At 32.7% G+C, this 16,035-nt stretch overlaps 1 protein-coding gene across 1 annotated transcript in view; it reads left to right on the top strand.

The window, feature by feature from the left end:
• The window catches only part of CCDC171 (coiled-coil domain containing 171), a 319,953-nt gene that overhangs the window by 169,947 nt on the left and 133,971 nt on the right, over positions 1–16,035 (top strand). The gene's annotated exons all lie outside the window — the stretch shown is intronic.

Below are 16,035 nucleotides of genomic sequence, written 5' to 3'. Positions count from 1 at the left end.
ACACTTTCTTAATCTTCTATTTCTATTAACTTATGAAACCTGGAACTGGAAGCTTAATGGTATTATTTCTACATTGTAATTATACTAATAAACATTTTGGTCCATGACCTTGGAATTTATAGTGCAGTAGAAAAGATTTATTGACGTATGCTTTGGAAGAAAAATGGAATTATTGCATAAGTAGATTGCATGCTAAGCATATGTACTTGCATACCATTTAATCCAGTTAGTTTCAACTGTTAACTTTTTAGAATTGCTTTCAAAAATAGAGAATGTTCTTATTAAGTTCAGATTCCTGAGAGATCTTTGTTATATTATTGAGCCAACTACAAAGTAACTACTTTACCTTGAAATGTGCAAAAGGAATCAATAGGCCTACAAAACTGCCTTTTAAGAAAATGTTCGAAATCATGTTTTTCCTGGTAGCCTAAATATCAATGTATATGACTTCTCTGGGTTTCTTTTTCTGATTTTGTTGTAATATTAAAGTCCCTTATAGTTAGAGGGTGTTTGAGTATTTTGGTTTTGATTTCTTTTTTGTCCCTTGCCCTGGCCTCCTATTTGTTTGTCTTGCTTCCTGTGAAGAACACTACTTAAAAGGAATTTTCCTTCGGGTGCCTTTACTTTTAAACTTAAATCAGCTATCCTTATGATCTCCATTTCCTTTTCACTAAAATTTAAGTCAAAAAAGATTTTATTTGTTAAGCTTTTGGTTGTGCAGCGCCATAGAAAGGCCACATAAATCTTCAATGGGCATTCACATATTGAAACCACTTCTTAGTGATATACAAGTCAAATCTCTTTCTCCTCTAATTTGACCTTATTCGGCTGTGGTTGGCATTTGATCTCTTGGCACTCCATCCTTAAATAAACTTACATTTTAGTCTGAAATAGACATTTCATTCTGAAAAAAGCGTTTTCAAGTCTATGTAAACTATTTGGAATTTTGTAAATGATAATCATTTATATTATGCTGAATAAAATATATAATCACTGAAGATGTTTGCCATGTTAAATGAGAGTCTTAAGTTTTTTAAAGAATTTCCTCTGTGAGTAATTGAATTGATCATATGCTAAAATACTTTATGTAATATAGATATGCAACTTTATCATTTTATGACTCGTATTTGCTCAGTGGCTTGTTTTATTATTAACTACAGAGGGGGTTCTCTGTAATCTTATAAACTTCCATTATGGGCTGTGGCTTTAGGAACTGTGTAAGTTTTGTTAGCATTTGTCCTTGAATTAGATATTATTTTCTCAGGACTCTGCTAAGTAAGTTGCTGATAATATCTCACCTAATCATTAAAATAATTTTTGAGATAACTGTTATTATCTATAATTTGCAGATGAGGAAGCCAAGGCACAGAGAATTTAATTTGTCCCAGGTCATAGTAATTGGTGGAACAAGGAGTGAACTCAGAGATCTTTATTGGTGATAATAATAGCAAGACTTTTCTCTATTAGAAGTATTATTTCCTTTGAATGCACTGTAAAAATGACCCCAATGTATGACTTTAATTACAAGTATTCCATGGTTAAATATGATGATGGTTATTTGTTATTTCATAGGGCCCAGTTTATTTCGTAAAGAGAACATTATAACTTAAAGGGATAATTGAAATTTATATACTGCCTGAATGTGTTAGTTTTAGTTTCCGTTAGTCTGAGGCTTAGTCATCGTTTTGTTTCAGAAATATTTAATTTACTTGTGATCAATTATAGTAACCAGCTTTAGAACATTACATTTATAATGCAATGAGCATAAATTTTAATGTCTTAGACTTTGGAGGAAATTATCTAATTATATGTTTGTATTTGTGACATGATTAGGTGACAGTGTTTATAATTCATTTTAGAGGTAATTTTACCCCTATGTGGGGCTGTGTATTCTTAATCATTGTACCTTTCTGTTTGTAGGAAACATTTAATTAATATGCTCAAATTTTACTCGGAAGTTTAATAATTTCACTGTTACATCACTAATTTAACATGCTATTTCAGAAAGCACTAGTGTTTACTAATCTTAAAATCAGCATTTTTAGTGTTTTCACAATTAAAGGATTACCTAATAAATGACTTTGCAGTGCTTTGATCTTAAGGAATGCTGTTAAGTATTATTTTCTATGTTTTAATTCCAGAAACATATATAAGGTAGTATTAACTCTCCAAAATTAGAATATCGTTATTCTATGAAACTATAAAGGGGTAAAACATATTTATCAGTTTTGTCTTCTGATAGCAAAAACCTCTCCAGATTCCAAAATGTAGTTAGGGCAGTATAGATCCTTTATAAAGATTCTTGTTAAGACTACCAACAGGGAAAATTGCTATGATAGATGAAACAGAAAACACCTTTATAGTGGTTTTATCTTATTTCAGGAGTAAAGGTCAAGTATCAAAGTGGAGGACCAAAATCATCAAGCACATTTCTGTGGTGGAAATTGAATTCATTTGTTTTTTCTGATTTAAGTCCTGTGACACAAACAGGCATAGAGTTCTTGTGGAATTTAGAAAATCATTTGTCTGTAAAGAATGTGGATTTAGGGCTTCTATGTATGTCATAGTTAAAAGTCATACAAAGAGGCATCTTTAATTATGAAGGGAGTTTGACAAAATCCTCTGAATCAGATGGATAAGTATTATGATATGACTGTTAGCATAAGAAATGCTAAGGCTCTTGGTACTTATTCTCTGAAAGGGAAACAAATCATTGAAATACATGAAGTAAATAAAATAAATGATAGTGATTAAATTTAACTGAATATGACATATAACTCTATATATAGGTACTTTTTCTATAAAGGGTTATAAGTAATTCTCTACCCTTTGTTTAGTAGAGTACATTAAAGAATCAATTTCAATTACTATTTTTATGATATGTTGTATATAAATTTAAACTAAGATTTTGTGATGAAATTTGATCTTAAGAGTTGTGTCTATAGCAATTTTTTGGTTAGAAATAGTTTATACATATTATGTTGAAAATAGTGGAAAAATATTACTAAGAGTATTTGTTACCATTTTGATGTATACCTTTCAAAATTTTAAATGTATATATTTGTATATTTACATGCATATTAGTAATGTATATATCATATATATATTTTAAAATATGGTATCATGCTTTACATTTGTTACATGTTTTCTCAGATCTTTTAGAATGAAAAGTGCTAATTAAAATATGCATCTATAAGTTAGGGAAGGCTTTGGAAGAAAAAAATTTCTTATGAATTATAGCTGTATAGATAAATGTATTTTAATTTATAGTATGCAAATGCAATATTTTTCTGTAAGATAGCAATATACATTTATCATATCTTTGTACTGACTAAAAATCAAATAATGTGCTATGGTTTTTATTATTTAGTTATGATTAATTTCTTCTACAGATGATCCAGTATTAAGTCAGGCTAGAAAATGATTTTCTAAAGTGTCCACAGATGATTTCATAGCTATATAAGTTCTAGAGTAAATTGCCAAATGTGGGAATAAAATTGTATCAGTCAGTATACTGTGCATAATGTTGTAGTAACAAATGACTCCAAAATTTCAGTGGCCTTACAAGTGACTTCTCACATGTCATACGTACTCACTGTGGGTCAGCTGTGCTTCTGCTCCATGGGTTCCTCACTTTATGAGTAAGGCTGATACAGCAGCCCCTATCTTGGACATTGTTGGTCTCATCATAAGTGTTTCTAGATAGGACATTGCTGGTCTTATGTCTGCTAAGAGGTGAAATTGTTTTAAATTCTGCCCACATTTCATTGACCAAAGAAAATAACTTGGATGCTCTTGATTCTGACAAGACAGGGAATATATCATCTTCTTTCCAGAAGAGGAGCCATCTAGTTACGTGATCATGCTGGATGTCAATGAGACAGGAAAGTATACTTTCCTCTCAGGGAGGTGGAACAAATGCAATCCACTGGCATAACTAATTTTTTTTTTAACTTTATAAAATACAGAAAAGATAAAGAATCTGTTTTCCAGTTAGCTATATTGACCAAATTTTGTGTAACTTTGTATTTTAACATTTGTAACTCTTTTCCTCTAGTTGGTTAGGAGCACTGAAAACAGGGAGCCTTATGTCTGGCTGGTATTTTTCACTCTTGCTATAGAGTTCTTATTAGTATAAAAACATTGTTCAACATGTTATTCTATTTTTCTTTAGATGAACTTGAATGTTCTAGACTATTTATAGACTCTGTTAACCATATTTCAAAAAAGCATTTTCTAGGCTCCAGAAGCCTTCTGCTTGGCATTTCAAGGAGTCACCACTAGATGGTGATCTTGCTCATTTAGAAGGCTAGAACAGCTGTGTGTTTTTCTTCAGGTGAATGGGTTGGTTACAGAGGGACCAGAAATGTAAACCATACTAATGTTATGGGAAGCTCTTTATAATCAAAACGGTACTGTTTATTTTGTGTGTGTGTGTGTGTGTGTGTGTTTGTGTACACATGCATATCATCACGCAGGAAAATTCCATTTGAAGCAAAGGTACAAAATAATGTTTTGCTATATTAAGTTACTTCCTTAGAATATAGGTATTTCCAAACATTACCCAAACAAACATGAAAGTTTTCCTAAGCACAGTTTCTTAAGAACTTGTCCTGAGCTTTGGGTCTGTCTGACTGCTTTTTCCTAATACTTTGTTTGAATTTACTAGCTGTTGCTGAAATTGTGGTTGTTTTAGATGTGAGTCTTCATCTTTGTTTTAGCAACCTATATGTTACTTAGCCTCAATCTCTTTTTCTGTAATTAATAGGAGTGAATAGGGATTAAAGATTTTATATTTCATTCGAGTGTGTTAAAAAATAACTTCCATGATTCATTTATTACATGATGGGAAAGCTGGTACCAACCATTGTAGTTATTTTAAAACTTTACATAATGGTTATTGCCAGTAGTAACTTCGTTCTAACCTTTTCTCTTTAAAAGAACCTAACATAATAATCAGTTTATTATTGGTAAAATCTAAAAACATGTTTGAAACTATAGACCAAATAGTTTAGTTCTCCTTAAAAAATCATTAACTTCAATTGTTAGTCCACTTTTGGTGCTCCTATAATAGTATATTCTTTTCATCATGTATTTCTGTTGTAACTCTAAGTTTATGGCTCTTTGTCACATGATTCAAAAAAACTTACAGGATTTCATGTAGTTATTAGTAGAAATAGAAAACATATGCCTAGGATGCTGCATTTATATAAAGTAAATATTTAACGTATACTCTCTGCTTGGGTAATGTGAAAGTGAATTTGAGGTAATACTCTTTAGTACACTAAGAAAAATGATGTTAGAAGCCAGTTCTTTCTAAAATCCCTTTTTATCTAGTATATTAGTGAATCTTGATACTCAAAGGTGAAATCTTATTAAAGCTTCGCTAGAGTCCAGCTGAAGATGTAAATGGGTGATTGCAGTATGGCCAAAATGGTGTCTTGTGTTCATTCTAATTTGGCAGTTATAGTTTGTTAATACGATCCCTGAGACAGAGATCAGAGGATGCTGCTGTGTGGCTGGGAATCCTTCAGCAGCTTTCCGTGGCTTTCTGTGACAATAGTTGGCAAGTATTTAGCCATAGAATCTGTGAACAAAATCTCATACAAAAGCTTATTGAGAATATTAAAGCACATTCTGGTTGAAAGGAGGTTGGGGGTTAGGAGTCCACTAATTCATGCGTTCTCCCTGAGAGATCTTTTTTGGGGGGCGTGGTAATTAGGTACATTTATTTATTTATTTATTTATTTTATTTCAGTACCTCATGCGTGCTAGGCATGGACTCTACCACTGAGCTATACACTCCCCATCACTGATGCAACTTTGTGGAGTACTTATAAAATCGTTTACAAGGAAAAGTCTAGCTTTCTGACCATATCTAGCCTATATGTACCTTTCTAGTCTTTTCTTTACCATTCTTAATAGCTCCTTATCTTCAGCCGTAACTTACCTCTTGGATTTCTCAGAACATGCCATTTTATTTTTCTGAGAATGCTCTTCACAACACTGGTCACCTAGCTTTAATACAAGCTGCTTTTAAACCACACCTTTTTAGATAGGAAGTCTTTTCCAAGAGGAGTATATTCTTAGTATTTATTAATTTACATGTCATACTGCTGGTTTTGAACTCTGGCTCTGTGTAATCTGGGCAGGTTACTTGAACTCTATGCTTCAGTTTCCTCGTTTGTAAAATGGAAATAATAGTAGTATTTGCCTCATAGAGTCATTATGAGGACTAATTGTGTTAATGTCTGGCATAAAGTAAGTATTTAAGAAGTGTTAGCTATTACTACTACTACTACTACTACTACTATTTTTGGCTTCGACATGGATAGGCATACAGTAAATGTATGCTGAGTGAATAAATAAATACAGTAGAGTCACATCCTATGTTGAGGTTGGTTTTAGGATGAGCCTATGAGGCAAAAATCTTGTATAGCCAAAAGTAACTTTAAGAAGCCCTTAGGGAAATCTAATGGAATGTTTGAAGTTATTAGTGGAAAAATGATTAAGCCACTTGATTTTTTAGCCCCTTTCAGTCTACCCAATTCAATAAACTGTTCCTATTTGTTTTTATTTCTTTAAAACATCACTTCTTGACGGGCCAAATTAGAGATGCCATATTCTAGACAAATCCAAAACAGCCAGGTTTTCTTCCAGGCTGGGCTATGTTACCATTTCTTTAGTTGGACATCAAATAAAGAAGTTGGTTTGCATTCAAGGGCCAAATTAGATGAAGGTACATTTTTTTATACAGGAGAACTGGTCCCACTTTTACCTACTTGTTAGAGTGTTTGCAGTAGTAGGGATACTGGGAAGTGAGGGCATCCAGGTGAAACAGCAGGTTTTGTTGTAGCTGCTGTGTGCTTTGTTCGTGTCACCTGTCACAGTCTTGCTGTGGATAAATGGTGGTGACCTGGAGGAGAATCAGAACTATGGTCTTTGAGTTGCTGATCTCTCTTTCAGTTCCCTTCCTATCCCCTATCTCCTCTCCCTTATCCCTTTCAGAGTAAACATAATAGAATGATTTAAGCCAAATGCAAGTCTATTTTATATCTCCGATTAACAAATTTCAGTGCTAATTACTAATTCTTCTATTACTATAACATAATATGATCTATATGGTGGCAGTTCTTTAAGGGTGGTATTTTTGGATTAAATTAGGCACAAAGTGTCTTATGTTTAAGTCTTTAAGCCATTTTGGGTTTATTTTTGTGTATGGTGTGAGGGAGTATTCTAACTGCATTGATTTACACTATAAACCTCTTAGAAGAAAACATAGGCAAAACATTATCTGACATAAATCTTAGCAATGTTCTCCTAGGGCCATCTACCCAGGCAATAGAAATAAAAGCAAAAATAAACAATTGGGACCTAACTAAACTGATAAGCTTTTGCACAGCAAAGGAAACCATAAGCAAAACAAAAGATAACCTGTGGAATGGGAGAAAATATTTGCAAAAGATGAGACTGACAAGGGCTTAATTTCCAGAATATATAAGCAGCTCATATGACTTCATAACAAAAAAACAAAAACCCAATCCAAAAATGGGCAGAAGACCTAAACAAGCAATTCTCCAGTGAAGACATGCAAATGGCCAATAGGCACATGAAAAAATGCTTAGTATTGCTAATTATCAGAGAAACAGAAATCAAAACTACAATGAGGTGTCACCTCACACCAGTCAGAATGGCCATCATTCTAAAGTCTACAAAGGATAAATGCTGGAGAGGACATGGAGAAATGGGAACCCTCCTACACTGCTGGTGGGAATCTAGTTTGGTGCAGCCATTGTGGAAAACAGCGTGCAGATTCCTCAAAAGACTTAAAATAGACTTACCATATGATCCAGCAATCCCACTCCTGGGCATATATCCAGAGGGAAAAGGCACAAAGATACATGCACCCCAATGTTTGTAGCAGCACTGTTTACAATAGCCAAGACATGGAAGCAATCTAAACATTCATCAACAGATGATTGGATAAAGAAGTTGTGGTGTATTTATACAATGGAATACTACTCAGCCGTAAAAGAATGAAATAATGCCGTTTGCAGCAACATGGATGGACCTGGAGATTGTCATTCTAAGTGAAGTAAGCCAGAAAGAGAAAGAAAAATACCATATGATATCACTTATATGTGGAATCTAACAACAACAAAAAAAGAGACACAAATGAACTTATTTACAAAACAGAAACAGACTCACAGACATAGAAAACAAACATGGTTACTGGAGGGGAAAAGGGTGGGTAGGGATAAATTGGGAGTTTGAGATTTGCAGATACTAACTAATATATATATAAAATAGATAAACAGCAAGTTCATACTACATAGCACAGAAAACCATATTCAGTATCTTTTAGTAACTTACGGTGAAAAAATATGAAAATGAATGTATGTATGTTCATGTATGACTGAAGCATTTTGCTGTACACCAGAAATTAACACAACATTGTAAACTGACTATACTTCAATTTTATATATATATATATACACACAAATTTTTAAAAATTAGGCACAAAGATGGTATTTCACATAGGAGTTAAGATCTCCTTGACAGGAAGATTTAGATATAAGTGCTGATATTATAGAGCTTGATATACTGTTGTGATAGCGTGGAGCTCCTATAATAAATATTTTAAAAGTTGAGGTTATACTAGGCAACCAAATATCAAGGTCTGCAGGGAAAGTTCAATGCTATTGTTGCAGACTTATAAAGGAAAGAGACATAGAGAACTTCATTGCTTTTTGAAAGGTTAAAAAAAAACAGCAACCCAATGTGGCCTGAATTATATAAAGTTCTGTACTGCAATGGCATGCTGTATAATTCATCCTTACTATGGCAAGTATTTATTTCTTATTTCATTAGTAATCAGCGTTTAACAAATGATGACAGTGATCCTGCTTTTACAGAGGGAATCTTGAACTGTACATGCTTTGATTTTTGATGTTGAAAGTGTGCCATATGTAACATTAAAGTCCTTTTTGGAGTTTATTTCAATATAAATAGAAAGCAGACATTTAAATAAATTGAATTACCTTATTCTGACCTTAACAAGAACTTGATAAATAGGTGAACTATTGTTTTTACATTTCCATGGGTTTTCCCCAGTTAGTAGACTTTATGGACAATCTGAAGAGTTGGTTACTAATATTGCGGTGTGGGATTAAGAATAAAGTATTATACACATAGATACAGAGAACAGAGTATGGTTACCAGAGGGGAAGGGAGGTGGGGGGAAGGTGAAATTGTTAAAGGGGTCAACTGTATCATGATGGATGGAAATGAAACTTTGGATGGTGAGCGCACTGAAGTGTATATAGATATCTTCATAAAATGTACACGTGAAACTTATATAGTGTTATACAACAATGTTACCTCAATTAAAAAAAAAAGAGTAAGGGTTTAGCTGTAGAAGACTTGGGCTCACATTTTGGCATAAACCCAGTTAGTAGTTACATGGCCTTGGAACGTTACTTAACTTTCCTGGTTCTTAGTTTCCTTGCATGTAAAATAGGAACGATAATGCGATCTACCTCATTGGACTATGAAGAATCAAAGGAGTTAATAAATGTAACTATAAAATGCTTGTATAATGATGTGAATATGGTTTTAAAAAATAATATGGTTCAGTTGTTACTCAAGCTATTTTTTTTCCCCCAGGATTTTGGAATAATAAATTAAAACAGCAAACATTTATTGAACACTTACAGTATGACAAGCATGGTTTGAGAACAGGCCTAGTGCCTTCATACAAAGATGGAATGTGTCAGATAGAGAAAGGTAGAAAATGTTTGTGGTTCAGAATTTGTCCCCTCTAAAATTAAGAAAGAAATCAGAGGTGAAATACTTAATACAAAAAATTTATCCAGTGAATAAATTTTTTTAAGAATAAACTTTTTGTTTTTTCTTCAAGTCTAAAAGAACCTGTTTATTTTTCTAATTTAGATTTGACTTCAGATTCTCAAATAATTGATTTTTACTCAACTGGTATTTACTTTTATTAGTATTATTTAATATGCTATTTAATATATAGCATATTCAAGGGTTCAAGATAGTCATTTAAATTCTGTAGTACAATAGAAATAAATGTGAAGGTATTTTAATTATTATATAGGATTGTCTACCCCATTATTCAGTTATATCACAAAAAGAATTCTTGAAATTGAAACATTTTTCCTTCAGTAAGTTCCTTTTATTTAAATGTCAGGATCCCAGCTATATGAACCCTTTATAAATTATTCGTATTTTCTCAATTGTTAGTAGACAGTTGTTTTAGGTAATTCCCTAATGATTTTAAAACAGCAGTTAAATTGTAAATGATATTTTTCTGCAGCCTAATTCATAGCTTGGCTCATTTAAAATATTGCTGGGGAATTCTGCAGTTTTTTGGACCAACACATAGCTAGGGCTGTCAGCTAGGGGAAGCTTTTGGAACCTGCCGAGTAGTCTGTAGCTGATAAAGTCTAACAGAGGGACTTAGGGTATTTCATCGCTTCACTTCTTAGGTATTGGCCTAGAGAACTTAGAGGTCATGTAAGAGCTGATTTTATTATAGCAGCATCATGATGGTTGTCACCTGCAGCTAGTTTCTGTCACCTAAGGTCTATAGTCCAGCCAAATGCAGCTTGTTTTACACTCTGAGAAAACATTACTGCCACATCACTGCTTACATGCCATGTGTCACAGTAAGTCTAACTACCGCTTGTCTATTCTGTACTTAGGTTCTGAGTGTTTTCCAGCTGAGAGGGCTCTCATAATTCTCTTTATTATCCCCCCTTTTTTTGTCATTTAAAAATGTCTTTTAACTATTTCTCTCTCAGTTTACCTCATTATTATCTAACACGTTTAGCCTGCCAGAGTTTTTAGTACCTATGTGAGGCTTGGAACAAACAGCGTTAAATACATTTTTGACACTTTTCTGAGGTTCCTTTTATTTTCACTATATTTTACTATTGATCACTTTCAGTTAGTTTACTGAAAAGGATTAACTTTTTTCCTTTTATGTTGATGGAATTTAGGAGGACATTTTCAAGAGAACATGGGAGAATATGGTACCAATAATCACAAAGCATCATACAGCAAAATCTTATAGCATACTTTGAAATTTTAAAGGTGAATTTTCACTGCTCGTCTGCTTTGGTTTTTGATAATCATCTACCATGTGGCCTATTTATAAAAGTGACTTATCTTACACTTGTTTTTCTCAATGTTCTTTTATCTTTTTCATGTGCAATAGAAATAGTTCTTTTTAAAATTATGTATGTTTATTATATATGTGTGTATATATAAATGATGATGTAGAAATAATATAGAAACTTATACGTTGCCACATATAGATAGGGATTTAAAGAAGACTAATGACACTACATGTAGAAGTATAAATATTGCATTAATTATACATACTCAATTTCTGTAGCCTTTTACAGTTTGTAGGACACTTTCACATCTGTTGTCTTACTAGACTTGTGAGTTCTAACTAGAGCTGTCATTTATTCAACCCCAAAGTGGGTTAATTATTTGATCTTTAACTTCAGTTTGTTAATGTCACTTATGTTTTGTATAGGATTATTATTGGAGAGCAATAAAAGTCAATGTCCCTAAGGAAGATAACTTAAAATTACAGAACTTTGAATTAAAATCATCCATATAAAATATAGAATACCACGACTGAAATTTACTCATGTATTAATTTTACCCCATATTACCATCTTTTACTATTATATATTTATTGTGATTTCTCTAATTGCTTATCTCACAGATTTTTCAAACTTTATTGTAAAATATGTTATTCTTTAGTTTCATCCCTAACTTGCGTACCCAATTGCAAATTTGATGGTTGTATCATTTTAAATTTATACTTTCTATGGCAATGTAGATAGTTTGATCCACCCAGCAGCTACTCAGTTCTTGATTAGTATAACTTGCTTGTTGTCACGTTATAATGGTAGGGCTGAGGACAGTGCCATTTCCTTTTCCAACATTAGTTTTAGTACCCTGAGATGTTTTGCCTGATTTATCACAATCTAGGAATGTTTATTCAAAAGTTGCAGTCAGACAGTAGTAAAGTTTTAGAAAAAAATGTTATAGATTTTTTTTTTCCTGACCTAGGAAATGTGGCTTAGTTCTTTATAACACTTGGGTTGTTGTCTTGCCTTTCATTTTGTATGACTAACTTTTATTCCAAATTGAATAAGCCATTAGCTTTTAGTCTGTAGGAATGTGGATCCATAGATATTTCCCATTAGACAAAAGAAAAATCTATAGAAGTGGTATCTCCTGGGGCTTGGTCTTCCTAGCTGGCCTAATGGTCTACAGCAGTGCAGTACTGTACCCTTATGAGAAAGAACTATGTTGGATGATCCCTTAACTTCCAGAAATAATCATTGGACAGCTGTGCACATTTTTTCAGATAATTTTAACTTTTGTATTAAACACCACACTTATTAATCAGATATTCTGGTTTAGGGAATTCATGTTATAAATTTTACACTTTGAAACTATTACTGAACAACATAATAAACCTTGTATATCTTGTGTCATTTAAAATTAGGGTTTGCTGAAATAATGAGACATACTATATTTAGGTAGCCATATTGTTTTGATAAGTTTTTTTTTTTTTTTAATGAACTTCTCTTCAAAAAGAGACCTCCACTGGTGATGGTTGTGCAACTCTGTGAATAGTAAAACCCACCGAATTGTACACTTTAAAAGTGTGAATTATATCTCAATAAAGCTGTTACTTAAAAATTCCACTGCACAAAATGTTTTCATAGGTGCAAAGTAATAGAATTTCAATTTATATTCACAATTAACTTTTTAAAAATTGTTAGCGTTAATAAACTTTTAAAGCTTTAGAAATATGAAATTATGTATGACTTAAGAAAATAATTTGTGTTTTTATGCAATAGTAACACATGTTTATTATAGAAACTTCAGAAACTATAGATAAGAAAAAAGAAATTTAAAAAATGTGTGTGTAGTTTAAAATTCACATCTATTCTCTAGTCTGTCCCTAAGCTTCCTCTGTGCTTAACTACTTCCTTGGTATCCATGCTTTTCCTGCCAGCTTTCATTAATAGCAAATAGCTTTTCATGACCATCTTAGGAAAACAACCAGATGTAAAAATATCTTCTTACCAGAGGAGTTCAGTGAAAACATTGGCTTTTTTCCTGGACTATGAGAGGTGTAAATGAAAATGAGCAATGACATTATTATCTAAAAAGAAATTAAATAAATATATTGCAGAATAGCTTCTGAAATACATTCAGCTTGGGATTTTGTTGTAAAACTTTGCTTTAAGACATTTTGGATTTGAAGTGGAAACTTGGAATCGTTGGTAAATAATTTTGTGGTACTGGTACTTGTGTCGGTGGAATATTTTCTGTCTTTTAAAAAACTCCTGTTATCATATTTAGCATTAACTTTCTAACAGCTGAAATTGTTCACAACACAGTTTAAAGATAAATGCAGTATCAGTCTTTGAATATTTTTTTTTTGGTAAATATTAAGACCTGAGTACAAAATGAGGGCTGTATTGTGGATTAAGTGAAATATCTCAAGGCTGTGCTGTTCTGATAACTGAACCTGAAGTGACCTTTCTCAGACACAATTACAGAGCTGTATGTTTTTCCTTTAATTTCATCAGGGGTTTAATTAGTATACAAATAAAACTTCCCTTATCTTCCTTTCTACCTAATTGGCTTGTCTTCGCTTGTATATGAAGTATGTGAAAGTGGGCTGTAATTAGGGTGACCGTGTTAACCTTTTTTCCTCAAATGTACTGTTGCCTAAAGGCCTCAAGGCCTAAAAACAGTGCTTTGGATTATTGCTTTGCAATCACTATGGCTGTCCCATAGGTTTTCTCATGAGCAGAAGGGCTTTGGGTGCTGCAGGTTCCCACTGCTTAACAGGATCTTCATTCTTCTCCCCACTAAATGTTTATTGATTATCTTGCTGTTCCAGGCTCAGCCTCCAACAACTTAATATCAGGTGACAGTCAGGAGAGTTCTCCAAGTAATTAGAGTTGAGCATTGGGGGAACAATTAGGAGCAGAGTTATTAAACTTGATTTATCCTATTCTCTCCTGAACAGTTTCTTGGATATCAGAACATCACACTTTCACAATCTACCCTGGTTGAGAAATTAGTGGCTAACCTGCTGCTTATCATTGTTGCCTTGCTGCCTAGAGGCACACCCTCTTGGTTTCAGTCATTCGGTTGGAAATATTAGAGTCCATAAAGTTTATCATGGGTTTTAATTAGATAAATCTGAACAGGAGAAAAGACAAGCTGGACTTAAAATTTTATATGTATGTATAATATATATTATATATGGTGTAGGTACATAAGTATATTCATGGGACATATATACACATGCACACACACATATGTAAATAGGTTTTTCTTTCTTTAAAGCTCAATGTTAGGATTTTTAAAGATTGTACTTTTGTCCTCAAAGACAAAAACAGTGAATATCAGGGAAAAAACATATTATTGAATCACTTTCTATGTCTTGGTGTTTTGCACACATCACGACAAACCTTAGGATCCATTGATGAGTAATGCTCCATTGTGGTGTCCCTCAGTTCTTTAAAATGAGAATTTTGTGTCTATAAGTTATATAACTGTGATTATTCTTTTTTCAAAAACTCTATTATCTCTTCATTTTCACAGTAAGGAATTGTGATCCATATCACTTTATTTATACCACTTTTTATCTGTTTCCCATAATTTTTCTTAGAATAGGCTATTCAGCTATGCTTCTGAAATAATGCAAGCGTTAGGAGAGTTTGGTGGCTCCCTGCCATTGCCCCCTGAGAGGTGAAAATGAAGGCCAACAGAAACAAGGAGATTTAGATATACAGTAGAAATTCTAATTCTATGAGTTGTATCTTCTTTGGAAGGATATCAGAATTGCTGAGAAGTCAAGTGTAGTTTTTCAGTGATTCTAGGGTGATGGGTTCTCTCAGATTGGACTAGTGAGCGTCAGTCTGGGCAAGGCTGGAGTCAGTATCCTGAATATCCCTCACTGATAGACACCTCTAGTCATAAGAATTACTGAGCAAGAGAATTTGAATGGATTGGCACAAATCTATTATTTCTGTTGGAAAAAGAACTCAAGCTTTATGTGTAACTGGTGGTGGATCATTAATTTTATCTTCAGATCTGAAAAATAGCATTTTTTATTGCCTAAAATCTGTCAGAAATAGTGGCTTTAAAAGTACTCAGATGGGTTTTATGTTTTAAAGAAAGAAATCTCATGGTACTTCAGTGTCTTTAAATATCTTAACATTGGCGCAAAATAAGTAGATTTACTTTAGCATGACTTTTAAAATCTATTCTTTGTTGTCTTTTTAAAGTTTGTTTGAATCAGTGACTATTTACATAGTGGGATGTTCTTGAAGATCTGTTAATACTAAAGATTTAAAATAAAATATAATATCTAATAAGTGGTCATAGTTTGTTTATTTTTATTTTTTAACTTGTGTTTGTCTGACAGCAACTTGATTGTTTGAAAAGTGAAATACTGAATTAAAGTTTTTTTAGCATTTAAAAATAGGTGGTTTGGCTGATGATTACTTTCAATTCACTAGCATTTAGAATGAATTAATTGTTTCAGCTCCATACAGGCATCTTGAATTCTTTATCTATTGTGAGTGCATTGAAATATTATTAGAAGAGTTTTAAACGCGATATTATTGCATTTTGGTTGTTCTTTACTGGTTGTGGATGTTAATGTGTGGCTAAACTCTTAGAAGAAAAAATACTATGTGTATGAAATCAGTTATTTAGCTCACTATCTCACAAACTTAATTGAAAAACTGTTTGATAAGCTCATAGTCTAGAAATTTAATAGGCAAAGGAATGAGCAGATTTTTAGTGCTAAGGGATCCTCTGATCCCCATATTATTTTACATCCTAAAATTTAAAGCAAAGTCTAGAAAATACTCCTTTAACCTAAGAGTGTCTGATTCTAAGACCTTTAGCCTCAAAGTTCCAAGATGAAGGTATACCCTTGCATCTTGAAAT

This window comes from Camelus dromedarius, chromosome 10, assembly GCF_036321535.1.
Source record: "Camelus dromedarius isolate mCamDro1 chromosome 10, mCamDro1.pat, whole genome shotgun sequence".
Taxonomy (NCBI): Eukaryota; Metazoa; Chordata; class Mammalia; order Artiodactyla; family Camelidae; genus Camelus; species Camelus dromedarius.
Note: the sequence above shows the minus strand (reverse complement) of the source record. Positions and strands in the feature narration are given on the sequence as shown.